The sequence below is a fragment of the Triticum dicoccoides genome, chromosome 2A (assembly GCF_002162155.2).
Source record: "Triticum dicoccoides isolate Atlit2015 ecotype Zavitan chromosome 2A, WEW_v2.0, whole genome shotgun sequence".
NCBI lineage: Eukaryota > Viridiplantae > Streptophyta > Magnoliopsida > Poales > Poaceae > Triticum > Triticum dicoccoides.
In genome coordinates, this window is record NC_041382.1 from 189,782,653 (window position 1) to 189,799,416 (window position 16,764).

Here is a 16,764-nt window from a genome sequence, read left to right on the forward strand (position 1 = left end):
CCCATCCTGAACCCTAAGATAGATAGTGGGGTACCTCTCCGGCGAGCCCCCCTCCCGCTGCGGCTGGTTCTTCCTTCACCCCGGCGGCATTGCAGTGAAGTGTAGCTAAATCAGAGCAGCATCGCAAGCAAGAGCAAGAGCGAGAGCAGCAGCGCGAGCAAGAGCAATAGCAAGAGCAGACCAGGCAGGGGACCGAGAGCAAGAGCAGAGCAGCAACGCGAGAGCTAAAGCAGGAACAGGTCCTACTGATGTGGACGTCGCCGCCGAGGGAGCGACGCCGTGGAGGAAGTGGCCGGCGACGCCGCCGTAGATGGAGTCGCGCCATGTCGGCTCGAGACCGAGCGCCGGCAGCACCGTGAGATCGAATCAAGAAGAAAATGCGGCGATTAGTGTACAACCTCTTTGGTGGAGCCGATTAGGCCGCAGCTTCATCTGAGGAAATGGTGATGATGATGCTCTTCCGGTGGTGCAGGTGAAGATGGCGGTGTGGGAATGGAGGTGGTGCGAAAGACGAGGGGAACGCCGGGGCAGCTCCTTGGAGGTGGAGGACGGGGTGGCTGAACCGGCAGGACAATGAGATCGACGACGGATCCTCATCCGGTATGGTGGATGAGGGACATCGAGGTGTTGTTGTGGACGACGTCATCGGGGAAGAGGCTCTGGCTGGGTGGCGGACGGAGCAAGGTGTGGGGTTTCGTCGCGGGTTTCGCGGCCTCGGTGTACGAATGGGTGGGCGGATGGGATGGCAGTGGGGAACCATGGCTTAGAGACGCGCTTGTACGAAATGTGGGGTAAGTTACGAAAATACCCCCACCGATTTGAGGCGGTTCTTTCGGTTCAGGGGTACCACGGGCATTTCGCGTGTCGGAATATCACAGGAGGTGGGAGTTTTCGCGCACGTTGTAATTTCGGAATAGCAAGGCGCGGGTTGAGATGGAGGGAGTTCTCGGAGGACAACAAGACAAAGATATATCTTAAATATTTCAGGCTAACAAGGCGCGGGTTGAAATATCCGGACAAGCCTAACGTGTATTGTACCAAATCAATGCGCCCTACAAATGTCATTCAAAACTTTGAATTCATGTTATGTTCAATTAAAATATTTAGCTACGTGTATAATGCATGCAACCTACTACTCAAATGAACGTTTTAGTGCATTCCAAACGTATATATTACCGCTTCAATATGAACTAAATTTGAATTCGTTTCTCTATATGAATAAGATCTACAGTAATGATTGTTGTGAAGTCAAAGCATTTGAATTTGTTTCTCTGTTTTAATAAGATCTACAATCATCACTATTGTCAAGTTAAACCATCATTTGTGTATTATATTCACAGCACACCACATGATTAGTCTCGAGTTACATATGAACTATGTGTACTATATGAACTCGAACTAGATTTTTTGAATCCACTTTATTTTGATTTCAAATCACATTACATTTCTAGCACTAGCTAGATCTTCATAATCTAAACCATGTCTCATATGTATAATGTGTTTATCACATTATGTATGGTGCCCCGCCCCCTACGCCTACAAGTATTTAGATGTGAGTTGCAAACACCACACATTACCAGAAATTCAAATAAAATGTGAGAATGTTCGATATATAGCATTGTTTAGATTGTTAGATATTTAGTTGTAAGCTGCAAAGGCCACACATTATCACAAATTCAAATAAAATATTAGCTTGTTTCATGTATAGTATAGTTTAGATTGTTCGGAATTTAGTTGTGAGTTGCAAACGCCATGCATTATCACATTATGGTATAACATGTGCACAACACGTGTATCACCGCTATATACATGCATGCAATGTTTAAAACACTATGATCTCCTATTCAAATATATGAATCCGCTTTCATATCAAATTCTGATCTTTGTTAGTCTCTTACACCCACACAATCCTCTAACCTTTGTAGCTACCACTAACTTTCTCTCGTGCATGCACACGCCCTCCTCGCCCTCCCCCTCCCTCGGCATTCTATCCACCGGGCACATTCATTTTTTTTCTTTAGGTCATTCTCCCAGAGTCTCCACAACTCCTTTCCGACACACACCGATCGATAAACCTCTCCAGCGATGCCTGCCTACAACACACAAACACACCTTCAATCTCCTCCTTTATGTGTCCTTGCCTCGTGTCTCTCATATGGTCAGACACACGTGTAAACTCTCGCCCCTGTTTTCATCGCTCTCACAACCGCACACTCTTCCCCCTATCTAGCTAGTAGTTGGGCCTCTCGCACCACCTCCTAGCTCCATTCTTCTATCTATCCGTCTCGCTGGGCCTTATTTGCCTCTAACAAATGGACGTACACCGACCGATCTCTCGCTATACATATAGCTAGCTAGGTCCTTATAAATCGTTTTTACCCACATGTCAATCGATCTACCTCATTAGTTGTGTCTATCCCTTCCTCCGACAAACAACAATTGATCTACCGATCTAGTTAGGTTTGCTTACCAAACACATGATTCCCCTTCATCATCCATGGATGCGTCCCGATAGATCTATCACGCACAGGCACACACAGAAACACATCCCCACTCTTATTGATAACATTGCACTTCCACCCTCAGTTTGTCTAGTAGGCCTCTCCCACCATCTTCGAGAAGCAACTCCATCACCCATCCAGCACTCTACCCCTCTCCCTCCCTCTCCCTCCCTCTCTCTCTCCTCTCTCTCTCCCATCATATTTCCCGTCCTTCAGTTATGTATGGATGTCGACAGATCTCCCTCAAGACATAGCTGGGTCTCTCCTTCTCAACACATATACGAGTCGTTCTACCTCTATAGTTAGGCCTCTGCCTACCCCTCCCACCACCCCCTCCCCCCACACACACCGATACATCGAGCGCTCTAGTCATGTCTCCCTGCCACACACAAACTTGACGTGTGCCCTCTAATGTTCCGGTAGGCCAGTCGCCCTATATCTTTGACTTGCACACACACACACAATTTCGATGGCTCTCTTCATCGATCTCGCACCCACCCACTTGATCCTATCTTCGACTCTATCGATAGCTATGACCCCTCCCTCTCTTCTCCTGGATTGCCTGACCCTGTATGTATGATATGGACAGGCCTCCATTTCACACACATTGCATGCAAAATTTTGTTTGAGATGTCATCGACACATATTCCCACAAATAATTCACGAAATCAACCCCCACCCCACCCCCACCCTAAAACAAAAACACTCACGAACGCGGTTTGTATCTCTCACACTCACCCACGTAGGTGGGGGATGTGCACGGAGAGAAGAGGTGCATGCACGGCGCACGTACTCCGTCTCTTTCCCAACCACACCCGCGCAGGTACACGGTGGAGCTCATTTCTGTGCGAAAAAGGCAGCCCATGTGGTAATTTGGCACGTGTACTGGTTGTCCACTTGGTGGAGGGAGGATCGTCTACCACGAGTGAACAAACAAATTGCGACTTGACGTGTTATGTTAAAAAAAAGAGGCAAACCATGTGGGGCCTACCTTAGAGGCAAGGCTCTATACACTGGAGTACTTTTGATGTGTCCCGTTAACTCGCAGAACGAGGATAAGCTTGCTTAGTACGCCGTCTCCCCCGCCCACGGGCGTGGTGGCTCGCAGGATGAGGTGAAGCTTGCTTACTACGCCTTACGCTTGCTCCCTCACCCATGCGCACGGTGGCTCACGGGATGAGGAGAAAAATTTACTACTCCCTCCGTTTACTACTCGTCCCTACTACCTTGGTTATAGAGATTATATCATATTGTTTGGAATATATATGTCCTTTAGTAGACTTCAATTTGAACTACTAGTACATACTCCAAACACTGATGTATATAGACGTATTTTAGAGTGTAGATTCACTCATTTTGCTCCGTATGTAGAACGCTCCCTCGCTCCTCGACCCTCGCCCACGTGGTGGACGTGCAACAATTCATTCGGTCTCATATAGCCAGAACGATATATACTGCACTACCATTATTGCTCGACTTCCCGAAGAGGCGAAGAGCCAATCGCATGGTTAATATTTTGGAGATGCCAAGCGCAAGGTTATAGGAGAACGAGTAGTAGGTGCCGCGTCATTTATAAATAAAGTTTTTTTATGTGGCACGTACGCAATATGATAGGTTCATATGGAGAGAAAAGGAAACCGCTCCACTATATACATAGTCAGGACGGGCCAGCCTACACAGTTGCTTGCTGGGGTTGCTTTCTTCACACTCTCTCGCACAAAACGACTGTGGCCACATCTCTAACATCCCGGCGGATCACGTCCGCTTGGGGAAGGGGTGGATGCTTAGTGTAGATGTGGTGGCCGTCGCCGACGGCGAAAACTCACTGTCGGCACGTCCCGATCAGGGGTCCCCGCCGTTCTCTCTCACAAAGCCGGTGAGGTTGCCTTCATCCCTTTCTCACTGCCGCGACGTGGGCAGTTGCCGCCTCCCGCCGCCCTCCTCAAGGTTGAGCTACGTCCCTCAGGTACAACTCCCTTTACAGCCAGCTTGCACCACTGCTCCAGCTGCCCACATCACTCCCTGTGGATATTTCTCTACTTCTTTGCCCCGCACATACCTCTACTGGCTTCTACGTACTATATTTGTGATGAGTTTATGTCTCATCAACTAGTCCCAGTAATATAATTCTAATCACGCTTGTTCAATTTCTTTGCCACAGGGATGCTCATCTCGATTTTGGTGAAACTACACAAAATGATCCGATGGTCAAAAGGTTGCAAACTTCATTTATTAGGAAGCTCGAATGTTGCCAGCAAATTGAAGCCTGGTCAGGGTTCACGGTTCAAGGGCTAGGGACTGCATGGATCGTTTTTTTCTTTAGCTGCCTCTGTTCCAAAATAAGTGTCAACTTTAGTAGTAGTACAACTTTGTACTAACGTTTGCACAAAGTTGAGAAACATATTTTGGAACTGATGGAGTACATATTTGCTATGATTTGTCAATCATTGAGATGCAATAGCATGCATGTTAGTCTCCTTTGTATTTGATGAAATGTTGCAACGAGCAACCTTGGACGCAAGATACATGTAACAGAAGCTGGAAGCTTCATAGCATTGTACAAATTTATCTCGCTGATAAATTACAGTACGTACTATACTAGTACTTCCTCCTTTCCTAAATATAAGTCTTTGTAGAGATTTCACCATGAACCACATGCGGATCTATATAGATGCATTTTAAGTGTAGATTCATTCATTTTGTTCCGTATGTAGTGGAATCTGTACAAAGACTTATATCTGCTAGTAATAGCTAGCCCCCACTACTAGGAATTCTCTATCCTCTCCTTGAGCCACGTCATCAAAATTGATGTAGCCGTTAGATGAAGTAAATCAGTCCATAATAGCCGTCTGATCTTGACGTTGATAGGCTCCGCACTAAGCCACATGCAAGCATGCAGAAATATCGTGCCACATGCATGTGAGTGGGTTTTAAATCACATCAACATGTCTGCATGCAAGCATGCACCGGTAGCATGCATGTAAGTGAGCTTTTAAGTCCCATTAACATGTCAAAAAGAAAAATATAATCCCATTATGCAGTAGGAGTTGGCTGATCTTTTTTCCTTACGTGGGATGATCTAAATGATGATGGGAGTTTATTTAGTTTGGCTACCACATTTGTCATGCGGTTATAGAGTTTTTTTTTGTTCTTTGAAATCGATAATTTTGCTCAGAGAGATATACCGTTGTTTCACGCCAACGCGTGGGGACTCATCTAGTAATATTTAGGAACGGAGGGAGTACTATGTAAAGAGTTAGGTGTCGCACGGTGATAGTGTGAGGTGGGCCATGTAATCACTTAGCCTGCGTGTTTTCACTGCTCTTGCACGCCTCCGCTGTAAGAATGGAGAAAATTGTAATCTACACCCTCCGTTCCAAAATAGATGACCTAACATTATACTAACTTTGTACTAAAGTTAGTACAAAGTTGAGTCATCTATTTTGGAATGGAGGGAGTAGTAGTAGTATACCTCCTTTCACCGAAAGTGTGGGACATCCAACAGTCCTACCACCTCAGTAATAAAGACCTATGAGCCATCAAATCACATAGACCCAGCAGTAAGTTGGATGGACAAAGCAACCATCACTCTTGCGCCAGTGAGATGTCGCGTCCGCTCTGCCCGGGCTTGAATGCGGCACCGATTCTTTAGAGCGGCGCTGACCGTTTCGGGAGGGAAGCGCGCGCGGGCGATGGAGGGGCTTTGGGTGGGCCAGGCTGGTCAGGAACGGGCGTGGCAGCTGTCCGCATGTCCCTACCAGACACGCCCGGAAAAGAGAGGATGCACCGACTCTCGCGGCTAAAACTGTACACTACACAACATCTCTCTGTAGGAGTAGGTCGATCTGTCGCTCTCTCTACCACACACATGGTGTTAAACACACATACACACACACACACACACACACACAGACGCACACGCACGCACCTTGGTCCCGTTGCACCTTCTAACGTGACCTATTACACCTAGACGGAGCGAGTAGTTAGTATACGAGATACGGTGGCACACTGACTTAAGTTGAGTACAAGTGCCCAAAATTTGTGTGCATGTTATAATAAGGATTCACTTAAAATAGTACGTGAGCGAACAGAGGGATCAATTGGACAGTGTTCCTGAGCAGTAGCGAGATGTGTGAGGTAAGATACACCGCTGACGCTTTTAATTTTTCTTATTAATTTGTTTCTTTCACCCTCTGACTGGTGGGACCCAACGTACTACATGGAGAGAGGTAAGGTGACTAAGGCTGCATTATTTCTGCACCACTGTGGATAGTCTTACCACCAAAGCCACATGACACGATTATGATTGAAATCCCAATGACTCCCACACACAAAAAAAACACGGCATGCTTGTCACACGAATGCAGGAACGTACAAAAGGTTATTTCCCCCTCGTTGAACATAACGGGAGGGTTGTGTAGCTGGTTAGCCTGTTCGCTCATCAAACTTGAGGTCTCAGGTTCGATAACTACACTTGAGCATAATTTGTGCCAGGAGGATTCTTTGACTGGTTAAAATGTTTTCTAGGGTTTGCATGCTTCACACTCTCTCTCCAGTATATATCTATATATACATACACACACACACTGGAGCATCAGCGCTTGTAGTTGCTCTCTTCACACTCTCTCGCCCTCTCCCGCTCGAGGCTCAACGCTTGTAGTTGCTATCTTCACACTCTCTCACCCTCTCCAGATCTAAACAAGACTTCGTTGGCCTCTCTCTCCCCTCATTGCTGCTCAAAGAGCCGGCAGGATCCGTCCGCCAGGAAGGGAAGGAGGCTTAACGCTGTCGCCGTCGGCGAGGGACTACCGGTGCAGCTGTTCACTTTCCACCCAGCGGTGGCGTGGGAGGGCCTCCGACCCCTTCTTCTTCGCTGCCGTCCCGTCGCCCACCGAACCACACCCCAAGAACCTTAAGGTATAATTTACTTACTCCACATGCATTGCTCTAGCTGCATGTATACCATGAATCTAGGACGTGGTTCAAAGAGGAAAGGAGTGGGGGAAAGTTGTGGGAAAAGTTGTATATAGCATGAACCTAGGACGTGGTTCAAAGAGGAAATGAAGGGGGAAAGTTGTATAGCATTAATCTAGGACGTGGTTCAAAGAGGAAAGGAATGGGGGAAAGTAGTGGGGAAAGTTGTATCACATAAATCTAGGACGTGGTTCAAAGAGGAAAGGAAGGGGCGAAAGTACTAGTTCAAAAAGGAAAGGAAGGGACAAGGCTGTAGAGTTTGAGCAGGACTAGATTTGCTGCGCTCACATAGGGAAAGGCGTCTAAAGATAACAAAACTGGGACAAACACAAATATGCTCCTTGGTTGTTTGTTCTTTGTTGTAATAGACTGTCCATGACCATAGTACATCGGTAGATGCACATGGTGCTGGTACGTCCACTGTCCCGTGCAACTCATTAGCTGTTGTTAATCTAAGGACCTGTTTGGTCAAAAACTCCCTAGTCCCTACCTGCTGGGTTCCAGGGACTAAACATGGACTAGAGGTTATTAAATGACATGTTAAAAGACCATGTTACCCCTAGTAATGAACTAATAGAGACAAGGTGCGATGCGTGGCAGGGGCAACTGTTGGAAAAAGTCCCAAAAAGACTACCTCGGGGTCTTCTTTCTTTAGTCCCAAATACCCACTTTTAGTCCCTAAGGCCTTGTACAATGGGAGATGCTTAGAGAAATAAACCATGCTTTCTTTAAGCACCAGTGCTTATTTGTACAGGATAGACGCTTAACTAAGCGTCTCTCCTGTAGAAATAGGCACCAGTGCTTTAGAAAAACCCGGTTTATTTTTCTAAGCATCTCTCTAAGAACCTTCCATTGTACAAGGCCTAAAAGTCCCTCCTCTTTGGTTTAGATGGGACTGACACGGAGTTTTTTTAGTCCCTACACCAAAATGTCCCTGTAAAAAAACACCCTCTAATAACGCCGCTGGAAAATTGATGCAATGCCACAGTTAAAAGCAAATTACATGTTTAACGAATTTTATTGTTAATATAATCTCTATGTTAATATTAATCAATGCCACCGTTTGAGAAATGCTACTGTCTTGCTTTCTTTCCCATTTAGATAAGGTAGATGCTTCTTTTTGTTGGCTTCTGTGTCATCCACCGTTATTGACCACTAATTATTTCCTTTGCACCTCTGTGTAAACAGGGTTATTTGCTTCACCTCGTTGCCATTGTGACCTTTTGTTGCACTACACAAAACACTTTTGTTTTAAGAGTGTTTTGTGCAGTTCAACCAAAATGTCACACCAACAACGTTGCTTGATTGCTTGATCTTAGTGGAACTGCACAAGAGGAGATCTTACTTCCTATCTGTTAAGGTGAATTTGGTTCAGATCTTCTTCTTGTGAGATGTTTGAATTCCGCATCATGAGAGGTCAGTACTAGCCTTCTTTCACATGATTCTACAGTGTGCATTCATATGTTGTGCTACTTGTACGATAATGTTTCTTGATTTTAGTGAACTGCACAAATGGAGACAAGACTTCCAATATGTATGTGCACCGTAACATCCCATTGAGGTAAGATAAGGATATTTCACAACTGATGGCCTATATTTTGCCACTTTCATCAGAAAATTAAGTTTAGTACTATACTTGTGCTCCCTAATTAACATGCCAAATCTTACATTGAAGGCGAAGCTTGTTTGTTATTGAACCAAGTGATGAAGGGGAAGAACAAGGGGAAGAAAAACAAAAATCAACTCCTGGTGCTGTAATGAAGCACTGGAACTATGATGACACAAGTAATGATATAGTTTTGCATCTTAATTTATTGCTATGGCTGGAATGAGCAATTGTTTTGCCGCTGATTTGATGCCACTCTTAATGTAATATGTAATTATCTCTACTTGTGCAAACAGGGATCTTCTTTGAAGATACCATATATTTTAGTGGAACTGCACAAGAAGATGTTGGAAACATTAAACTAATCGAGGAGTATATTGTAAGCATGGCCACCACCGTAGATAGCAACAGATGGTTCCGGAGAATTGCTTCGTCTGTATGCTCTACAAAATAAGCCTCCTGACAAAGGTTGGTACTCTCCCACTAATTTCATCCATATGATTGAGCTTTGTCATCTCTATTGGTGTTGTGCTACTGTTTAGATACTGTCATGAAAAAGTGGTATTGTCCTTGAGAAGTGCTTCATGTATGTTGTTTTAAATATTTCCTTTCCTTTTTTTCGAGCAAACAGTGATGCTAGTATTTAGTAGTCCTTTTGTCTTTGCACAACAGGATCATCTTCCTCTGAAGAAGAATATGGAGTACGTGAAGTGACTAGTTCCGATTATGCCAGGATGAAGAAGCCCTGTCTATCTTATCATCAGAAGGAGCAGCTGAAGGATGGTTACATTACTCCCCACAAGGCCAAACTAACTTCAGCTCAGAAGGACTGACAAAATCTCCATTTTTTGCTGTGACAAATGTCTGAACTGATGGCAAACCCTGCCCATTCCACAATCGTAGGCATTTGATATTTTGGAATGGGACAACCTTGTCAAATTCTGCTCATTGATTTTAGCAAGACATGCATTTGATATTTTCGAATGGGAAGCCCTTTGCTGTCAACAGCATCGATCAATTTTTTCTTTATTCTTTAATTGTGAAGTAAATATTGCCTCTGACATGTGAGTCGCTGAGATGCATAATCATCGATTGTTTTGAATGTTCTCTATGAATTGTCAGGCCTGTGTGTTTGATTGCAATGTACAGAAACGCTAAAAAGCTGCTCAAACTCTTTGTACTCCTTCTGTTCCTTTTTACTTTGCACATTGTGAAAGTGCATACTTTTTTGTATAAGATTGGTCAAAGTAGAAATACTTTGACTGCAGACAAAACTTGTATGCAGACTAGAAAGGACCGGAGGGAGTACATGTGAAACTGCTGCAAACGAGGTGATCACCCTGGGAATAATGCTAGTACATATTGTTTTGCATGTTCATCCAATGCCAGTGATACAGGAATTTGTACTAATCGAAATAAATTCATTCATACATGGTCGGATTTCATATAAACATGCCAGATTTCATTACATTTCATACATTCTTCAACTAAAAAGGGGTGCGCTGGAGGTATAATTAATTAACCGAAGCTACCCACCTATGTCCCGCTGAGCCGAACAGAAGCTTCAGTGACTTAACTGCAGGTGCAGTTATGTAACTAACATGTGGCCTATTGGGCCCACGTGTCAGTTAGCCAACTGCACCAGCAATTAAGTTGAAGCAGCGTTATTCTCCAGCAGAACTCCCCGACTCCACATCGCCGCCAAGAAGCTAACCGGCCGTCAATGGTCAACCCGCCTAGCTTGGCTTCAACAGGAGGGTAGCAGCGGTGGCCTTACTTGGACCCGAGCGGCGGCGACCTACCATGTTCTACTCTACCTCGTTTTCTGTGTGGTGCGGCCTCGTTGGCAACGGGGCAGGGCGGAGCCGGCGATGTCCTTTGTCTCGTTGTCGGCGGGCGGCGCCTCAGCGGAGCGGTGGAAATCCAACCCCGCATTGCCGGTAGGGTGCAGCCTCGGCTGAGCCGGCGATGTCCTCTGCCTCGTTGTTGGCGGGGTGGGGCCTCGGCGGAGCCGGCGGTGTCCTCTGCCTCGTTGTTGGCACCGCGGGGCCTCGGCGGAGCAGGGCCTCGTCGACGCCAGCAGAACGAGGACTCGTCGGAGCCGGCATTGTCCTCTACCTCGTCCTCGGTCTCGCCAAACAGCGCCTCGCGCGCTTCATCGCCCTCTTTGCTAGCCTCTTTGTAGGCGGCCGCAGCCTCCGCCACCCGCATGTGGTACCGCCAGCGCTCGAGGCGGCCCTTGCAGGCCGAGCGGTACGAGTCGAGCAGCGCCTCCTGTTCCGCCCGCTTCACGGTGATCTGCTCCTCCGCCTGCAGGTGCTCCTGGAGGAGATGGTGGTTGTAGGCGGCGTCGGCCTGCGCCTCCTGGAACTTCTCCTGACGCATCTGCCTCACACTGTCCATATATTGGGCACATGCCTCGCCAATGGTCATGGTGCAATGCACCGGCGAGGATGGCGCGGAGGAGGTGGTTGGCGCCGGATCATCGACTACCATGTTCTCCATTGGGACGTTGTCGTCCTCCGGCTGCCTGCCGGCCAACCAGTCGGCAGCAATGGCTTCCATCTCCTTGTGGTCCGTCGTCTGCCCGTCCCGAAGAGCGCTGGAGCACGGGGAAGCCATGGTGGGCAGTAGTGGTGTGGACAGGAGAAAGGGAACAGATGCGGATGCCTGCGGCTATGGCCGGCGCAGTAGTTTATATAGCAATGGTGGGCGGGCGGAGGGACAAACGTGTGGCGCCAAAGTAGCCGCCTCGGCAACCGCGTATCATTAATGTGGGCGGCAGATGGATGGACGGATGGCACTTGTGTCGTTTGAAGGCAGAGCAATCGCCTGCACCGGGAAGCGAGGCGGGCAGCACTGACTGTTTCGGGCGGAAAGCGCGCGCAGGCAAGGAGATGACTTTACTTGGAGAGGATGACAATGGGGACCCACCAGGTCTACAGCCTCACGTACGCAAGTGCCTCCTTATTATATATATATATATAAAACTATACTCCCTCCATCTAGGTGAATAAGTCGTATTAGAAGGTGCATCACGACCTAGGTGCAAGCAGATTGGTGGAAAAGAAGAATATTTCTCTCTTCTAAACACAACATTTAATCACAGCAGTTAAGAGGATGCCTTATTAGCTACCCATGCAGGCCATTGTAATTCATAGCATGCAAAGCGATTTTATTTCTTTCCTAATAACCGCATGGACGTGCTGCATGCATTGGTCCTTGCCCGAGCAAAAAAGGGAGGAAAGGGGTTTCCACGGGAGACAACGAGGCAGAGGTGGAACCGCTCGCAGGAGTAATTTATTTTGCTTCCCCCTGGTTTCCTGACATCACGGTCCCACACCATTGTCAACCTATGTAGTAGTCAATAAACGAGAGAATTGCACAAGAAGCGGCCGACAGCTGGGACCAAGCAGCTCGAGCAGTATTTGTGTTTTTGAGGTGTGAGCACTGCAGAGTTTTTCGATGTTTAGCCCAGATATTAATTTTTCTCCTCTGAACAACAACGAAAACATCACTGCAGGTATTAACAGGGCGGGCTGTGACCCGTCTAGCCCAGGCCAGAAATCTAGCCCAAATATTAATTTTTTTCAAGCTGAAAATGGCTAGCCCAACTACACTTTTTTTAGGAATACCCAGGCAAGGTCAAGTTGTTATTCTCCACCCCGCTGGGCTGCAAATCTTTCCTAGGAGGGATGCATTAGGCTTAACAACAAAATGGGCTTTAAGAAATAATAAATGGGATGTAATTATAAAAACTGGGCAGTAACTATAAAAAAATGCACCAAACACGTGATTACTTTATAAAATATTATTTTTGGATATTGAAAATTTTAATTTCATTAATTGCTGCGAGCACAATGTTTCGTTGGATTTTACGTAATATAAATTTATATTGAAATTGTATTTAATCTGACTAGAAATTTCGGGATAAAAATATTTCGGATCCCATCAAAATGTGGGAAATTTTATTGAATTCTGTTTTGAACGGTTGGTTGAAATGGGCTGTACTTTTAACAAACTGTAAATGGGCTGTAGTAAATTCCATTAGAATTCAAAAATGGGCTACACATTCTTACAAATCTCAAATGGGCTATAAGTTCTCTGCCACAGACTTCTGGCCTTACTAAGTTGGCACGTCCCCTAAAAAACAGAGTTGACGCGTATGCAAGGCTTTGTCAACTTATAGTCAACACACGGTTCTAGCAGCAGTGGTCGTTGGATGTCCATCCAATGGATGCCGTGCTTCTTCTTCAATCTCGGATATTCTAACTTCACCCGCAAAAAAATGATTCCTCCCCTTGACATCTGGGGTGCACCGTTTCAGAAGCTGACCTGTGGGCCTACTAAGTTGACGTACCAAGGGCTTTGTCAACTTAGTCAATATAAACGATTCTAGTTGCAGTGACCGTACGATGTCCATCCAACGGCCGTAGTGCTTCTTCAACCTCTGGTCTTCTTGCTCCAGCCGCCCAAAGCAGCGGCGGTCGTGCCGCCTGCTCCTGCCTCCCGTGGCCGGCTGTGCTACCGTGGAGGCCTCACCGCCCCTACTATTCCCACCACTGGCCAGGCCCTGCGGCGACGACAGCCTCACACCGCAGCCGAAGGAGTGAACCCTCATACTCCTCTCCGCGTGGGCATCCACTGCCGCGTCTTCACTGGCTCCGCGTCGCCCCCTTCCTAGGCCTCACCGTCGTCCACCGCCCTGGTGCTCTCGGCGCAGCGTGGTCAACGTGGTGAAGGAACAACGTCCATCGGACGTGGACTGTACGTGGAGAGGCTGACAGCTGGGTCCATGGCGGCAGCAAGGAAGTGCCTCCTTATTACGCGGAACATAATGATTCCTCCACCTGACAACAGGGACCCACCGGACGGGCCACCAGTATTTCGCGAAAAAAATCGTTTCCCCCTGACTGCTGGGACCCATCGGACGGGCCATCGTATTTCGCAAAAAAAAACGTTCCCCCCGCTGTCAGCTCGGACCCATCGGAAGTGCCTCCTTATTACGCACAAAAATGAATACTCCCCTGGCTAGCTGGGACCCACCTTGCTGGGAGGCTGACTTGTCAATATGAATGATTCTAGCTCCAGTGACCGTATAATGTCCATCCAACGGCCGTAGTGCTTCTTCAACCTGTGGTCTTCTTGCTCCAGCCGCCCAAAGTAGCATCGGCCGTGCCGCATGCTCCTGCCTCCCGTGGCCGGCTGTGCTGCCGCAGAGGCCTCACCGCCCCCTACTATTCCCACCGCTGGCCAGGCCCTGCGGCGACGACAGCCTCACACCGCAGCCGAACCAGTGAACCCTCGTAGTCCTCTCCGCGCGGGCTTCCACTGCTGTGTCGTCCCCTTCCTAGGCCTCGCCGTCGTCCACCGCCGTGGTGCTCTCCGCGCGGCGTGGTCAATGTGGTCAAGGAACGACTTCCATCGGAAGAGTACTGTACGTGGAGAGGATGACAGCTGGGTCCACGGCCACGGCCCAGTTTTTTTGTGATTTGCCAACTAAGTCGCTTTGTCAGGCCTGTTGGGCTGCAAATCTTTCAAGACGAGGAGAGCTTTCATTCGGCTGGCCGAGAAAATGGCCCGTCAGTAATGAGAAATGGGTTGTACATTTTTAAAACACATCAAACCGGCAATTAGTTTCAAATATCTTTTTTTCATTTCAAGATTTTAAATTACATTAATTTTTATGCGTGGAGAATTTGTTGGATTTTATATTGATATACATTTATTTTTAAAATCAATTTGAATGTGAGTCGAAATTTCGGGATTAAAAATAGTTCGGACCGCACTGAAATATGCAAAATTTCATACAATTTTTTAACCGTTGCCACAATATGGGTTGTAATGCTAACAAAAAGAATATGGGCTCCAAAAAAACCTTAAGAATTAGCAAATGGGCTATAAATTATTAGAAATAATGGCAGATGGGTTGTATGTTGTTTTTCACAGATTTGAGGCTTTCCTAAAAAAGGTTGACGTACAAGCACTGACTGTTGGATGTCCATCCAACGGCCGTCGTGCTTCTTCAATCTCTGCTCTTCCTGCTCCAGCCGCTCAAACAAGCGCCGGCGGGACTGCCTGCTCCCTCCTCCTCGCGTCCGGTTGTGCTGCCGCGCAGGCCTCACCGCCCGGCCATACTCCCATCGCTGGCCTAGCCATCCCTCTACTCACCCACACCTGCTGTTATTCTCCAGCGACGGCAGACGAACCAGTAAACCCTCGTACAGTCGTACTCCCCTTCGCGTGGGAAACAACTATCGAGTCTTCCCTGCCTCCGTGTCGTCCCCTTCCTAGGCCTCGCCGTCGTCCACCGCCCTGGTGCTCTCAGCGCGGCGTGGTCAACGTGGTCAAGGAACGACTTCCATCAGACATGGATTGTACGTGGAGAGGCTGACAGCTGGGTCCATGGCCGCAGCAAGGAAGTGCCTCCTTATTATGCGGAAAATAATGATTCATCCACCTAACAGCTGGGACCCACCAGACGGGCCACTGTATTTCGCGAAAAAAATGTTTCCCCCTGACTGCTGAGACACACCAGCTACATCTTCGCACGCAAGGAAGTGCGTCCAGACAAAAAAAACGATTCGCCCCCTGACTGCTGGGACCCACCAGCTACATATTCGCAGGCAAGGAAGTGCCTGACAGTCGGGACCGACCTGGTCGAAGCGTACGTAGTGTTGTTATTCTGGTCGTGAACATGTGCGTACATACTGGTCGATGTAGAGGCGCGCACGTGTCGTAGTAGAGGCGCGCACGTGTCGTAGTAGAGGCGCGCACGTGGCATGTACACGTACGTACAGCGGCCAGGGTGCAAGAAAGAAAATACGGCCACGTATGTGTACATACGGGCGGGGTCTCGAACGCCTACTCGCGCATACGTACGGCCAGGGCTCGTGTACATGGCTGGGTCAGAACGGAGAAACAGCGTCGTCGTCGTGTTCATGGGGAGGCAACGGAATGTGTCGTGTTCATGGGGAGGCAACAGAATGCGTCGTGTTCATGGGGAGGCAACGGAACGCGTGGGAGCCAACCGGCTGGGTCGGAATGGAATGCGTGGTCGTGTTCAGCGGGAGGGCTTGGACAGAACAGGTGATGGAAACGAGGCCCGGCGTACCGCAAAACGGAGGAAACGACCTTGTGTTCGATGGCCACGTTCGAAACGGGATCCTGTTCGTCGGGAGGGGTCTGGCGTACCGCAAAACGGAGGAAACGGACCTCCTACGGTCGAAACGGGGGTCCTGTTGATCGGGAGGCGTGTGGCGTACCGCAAAACGGACGAAACGGACTTGTGTTGGAGCACTACGGTCGAAACGGGGGTCCTGTTCATCGGGAGGGGTGTGGCGTACCGCAAAACGGGACTCCACGAGATACTGTTCATCTCCACCGTCGACCCCCTCCAGCCTCCACGAGCCACTGTTCATCCATCGTCGACCTCCTCCAGCCTCCACCTGTGACTGTTCATCCACGGGCTCCTGTTCATCCAGCCTCCACCGCGCGCTACTCCACCCGCTACTGTTCAACCAGCCCTCTCCACGGGCTCCTGTTCAACCACCCCTCCACATGCTACTGTTCATCCCGCCCTCCACCGTCTACTATTCATCCTTCCCTCCACGGGGTTGTCCTATTCATCCAGCCCTCCACGGGGTCCTATTCATCCAGCCCCAACCGGCTCGATCGATCGGG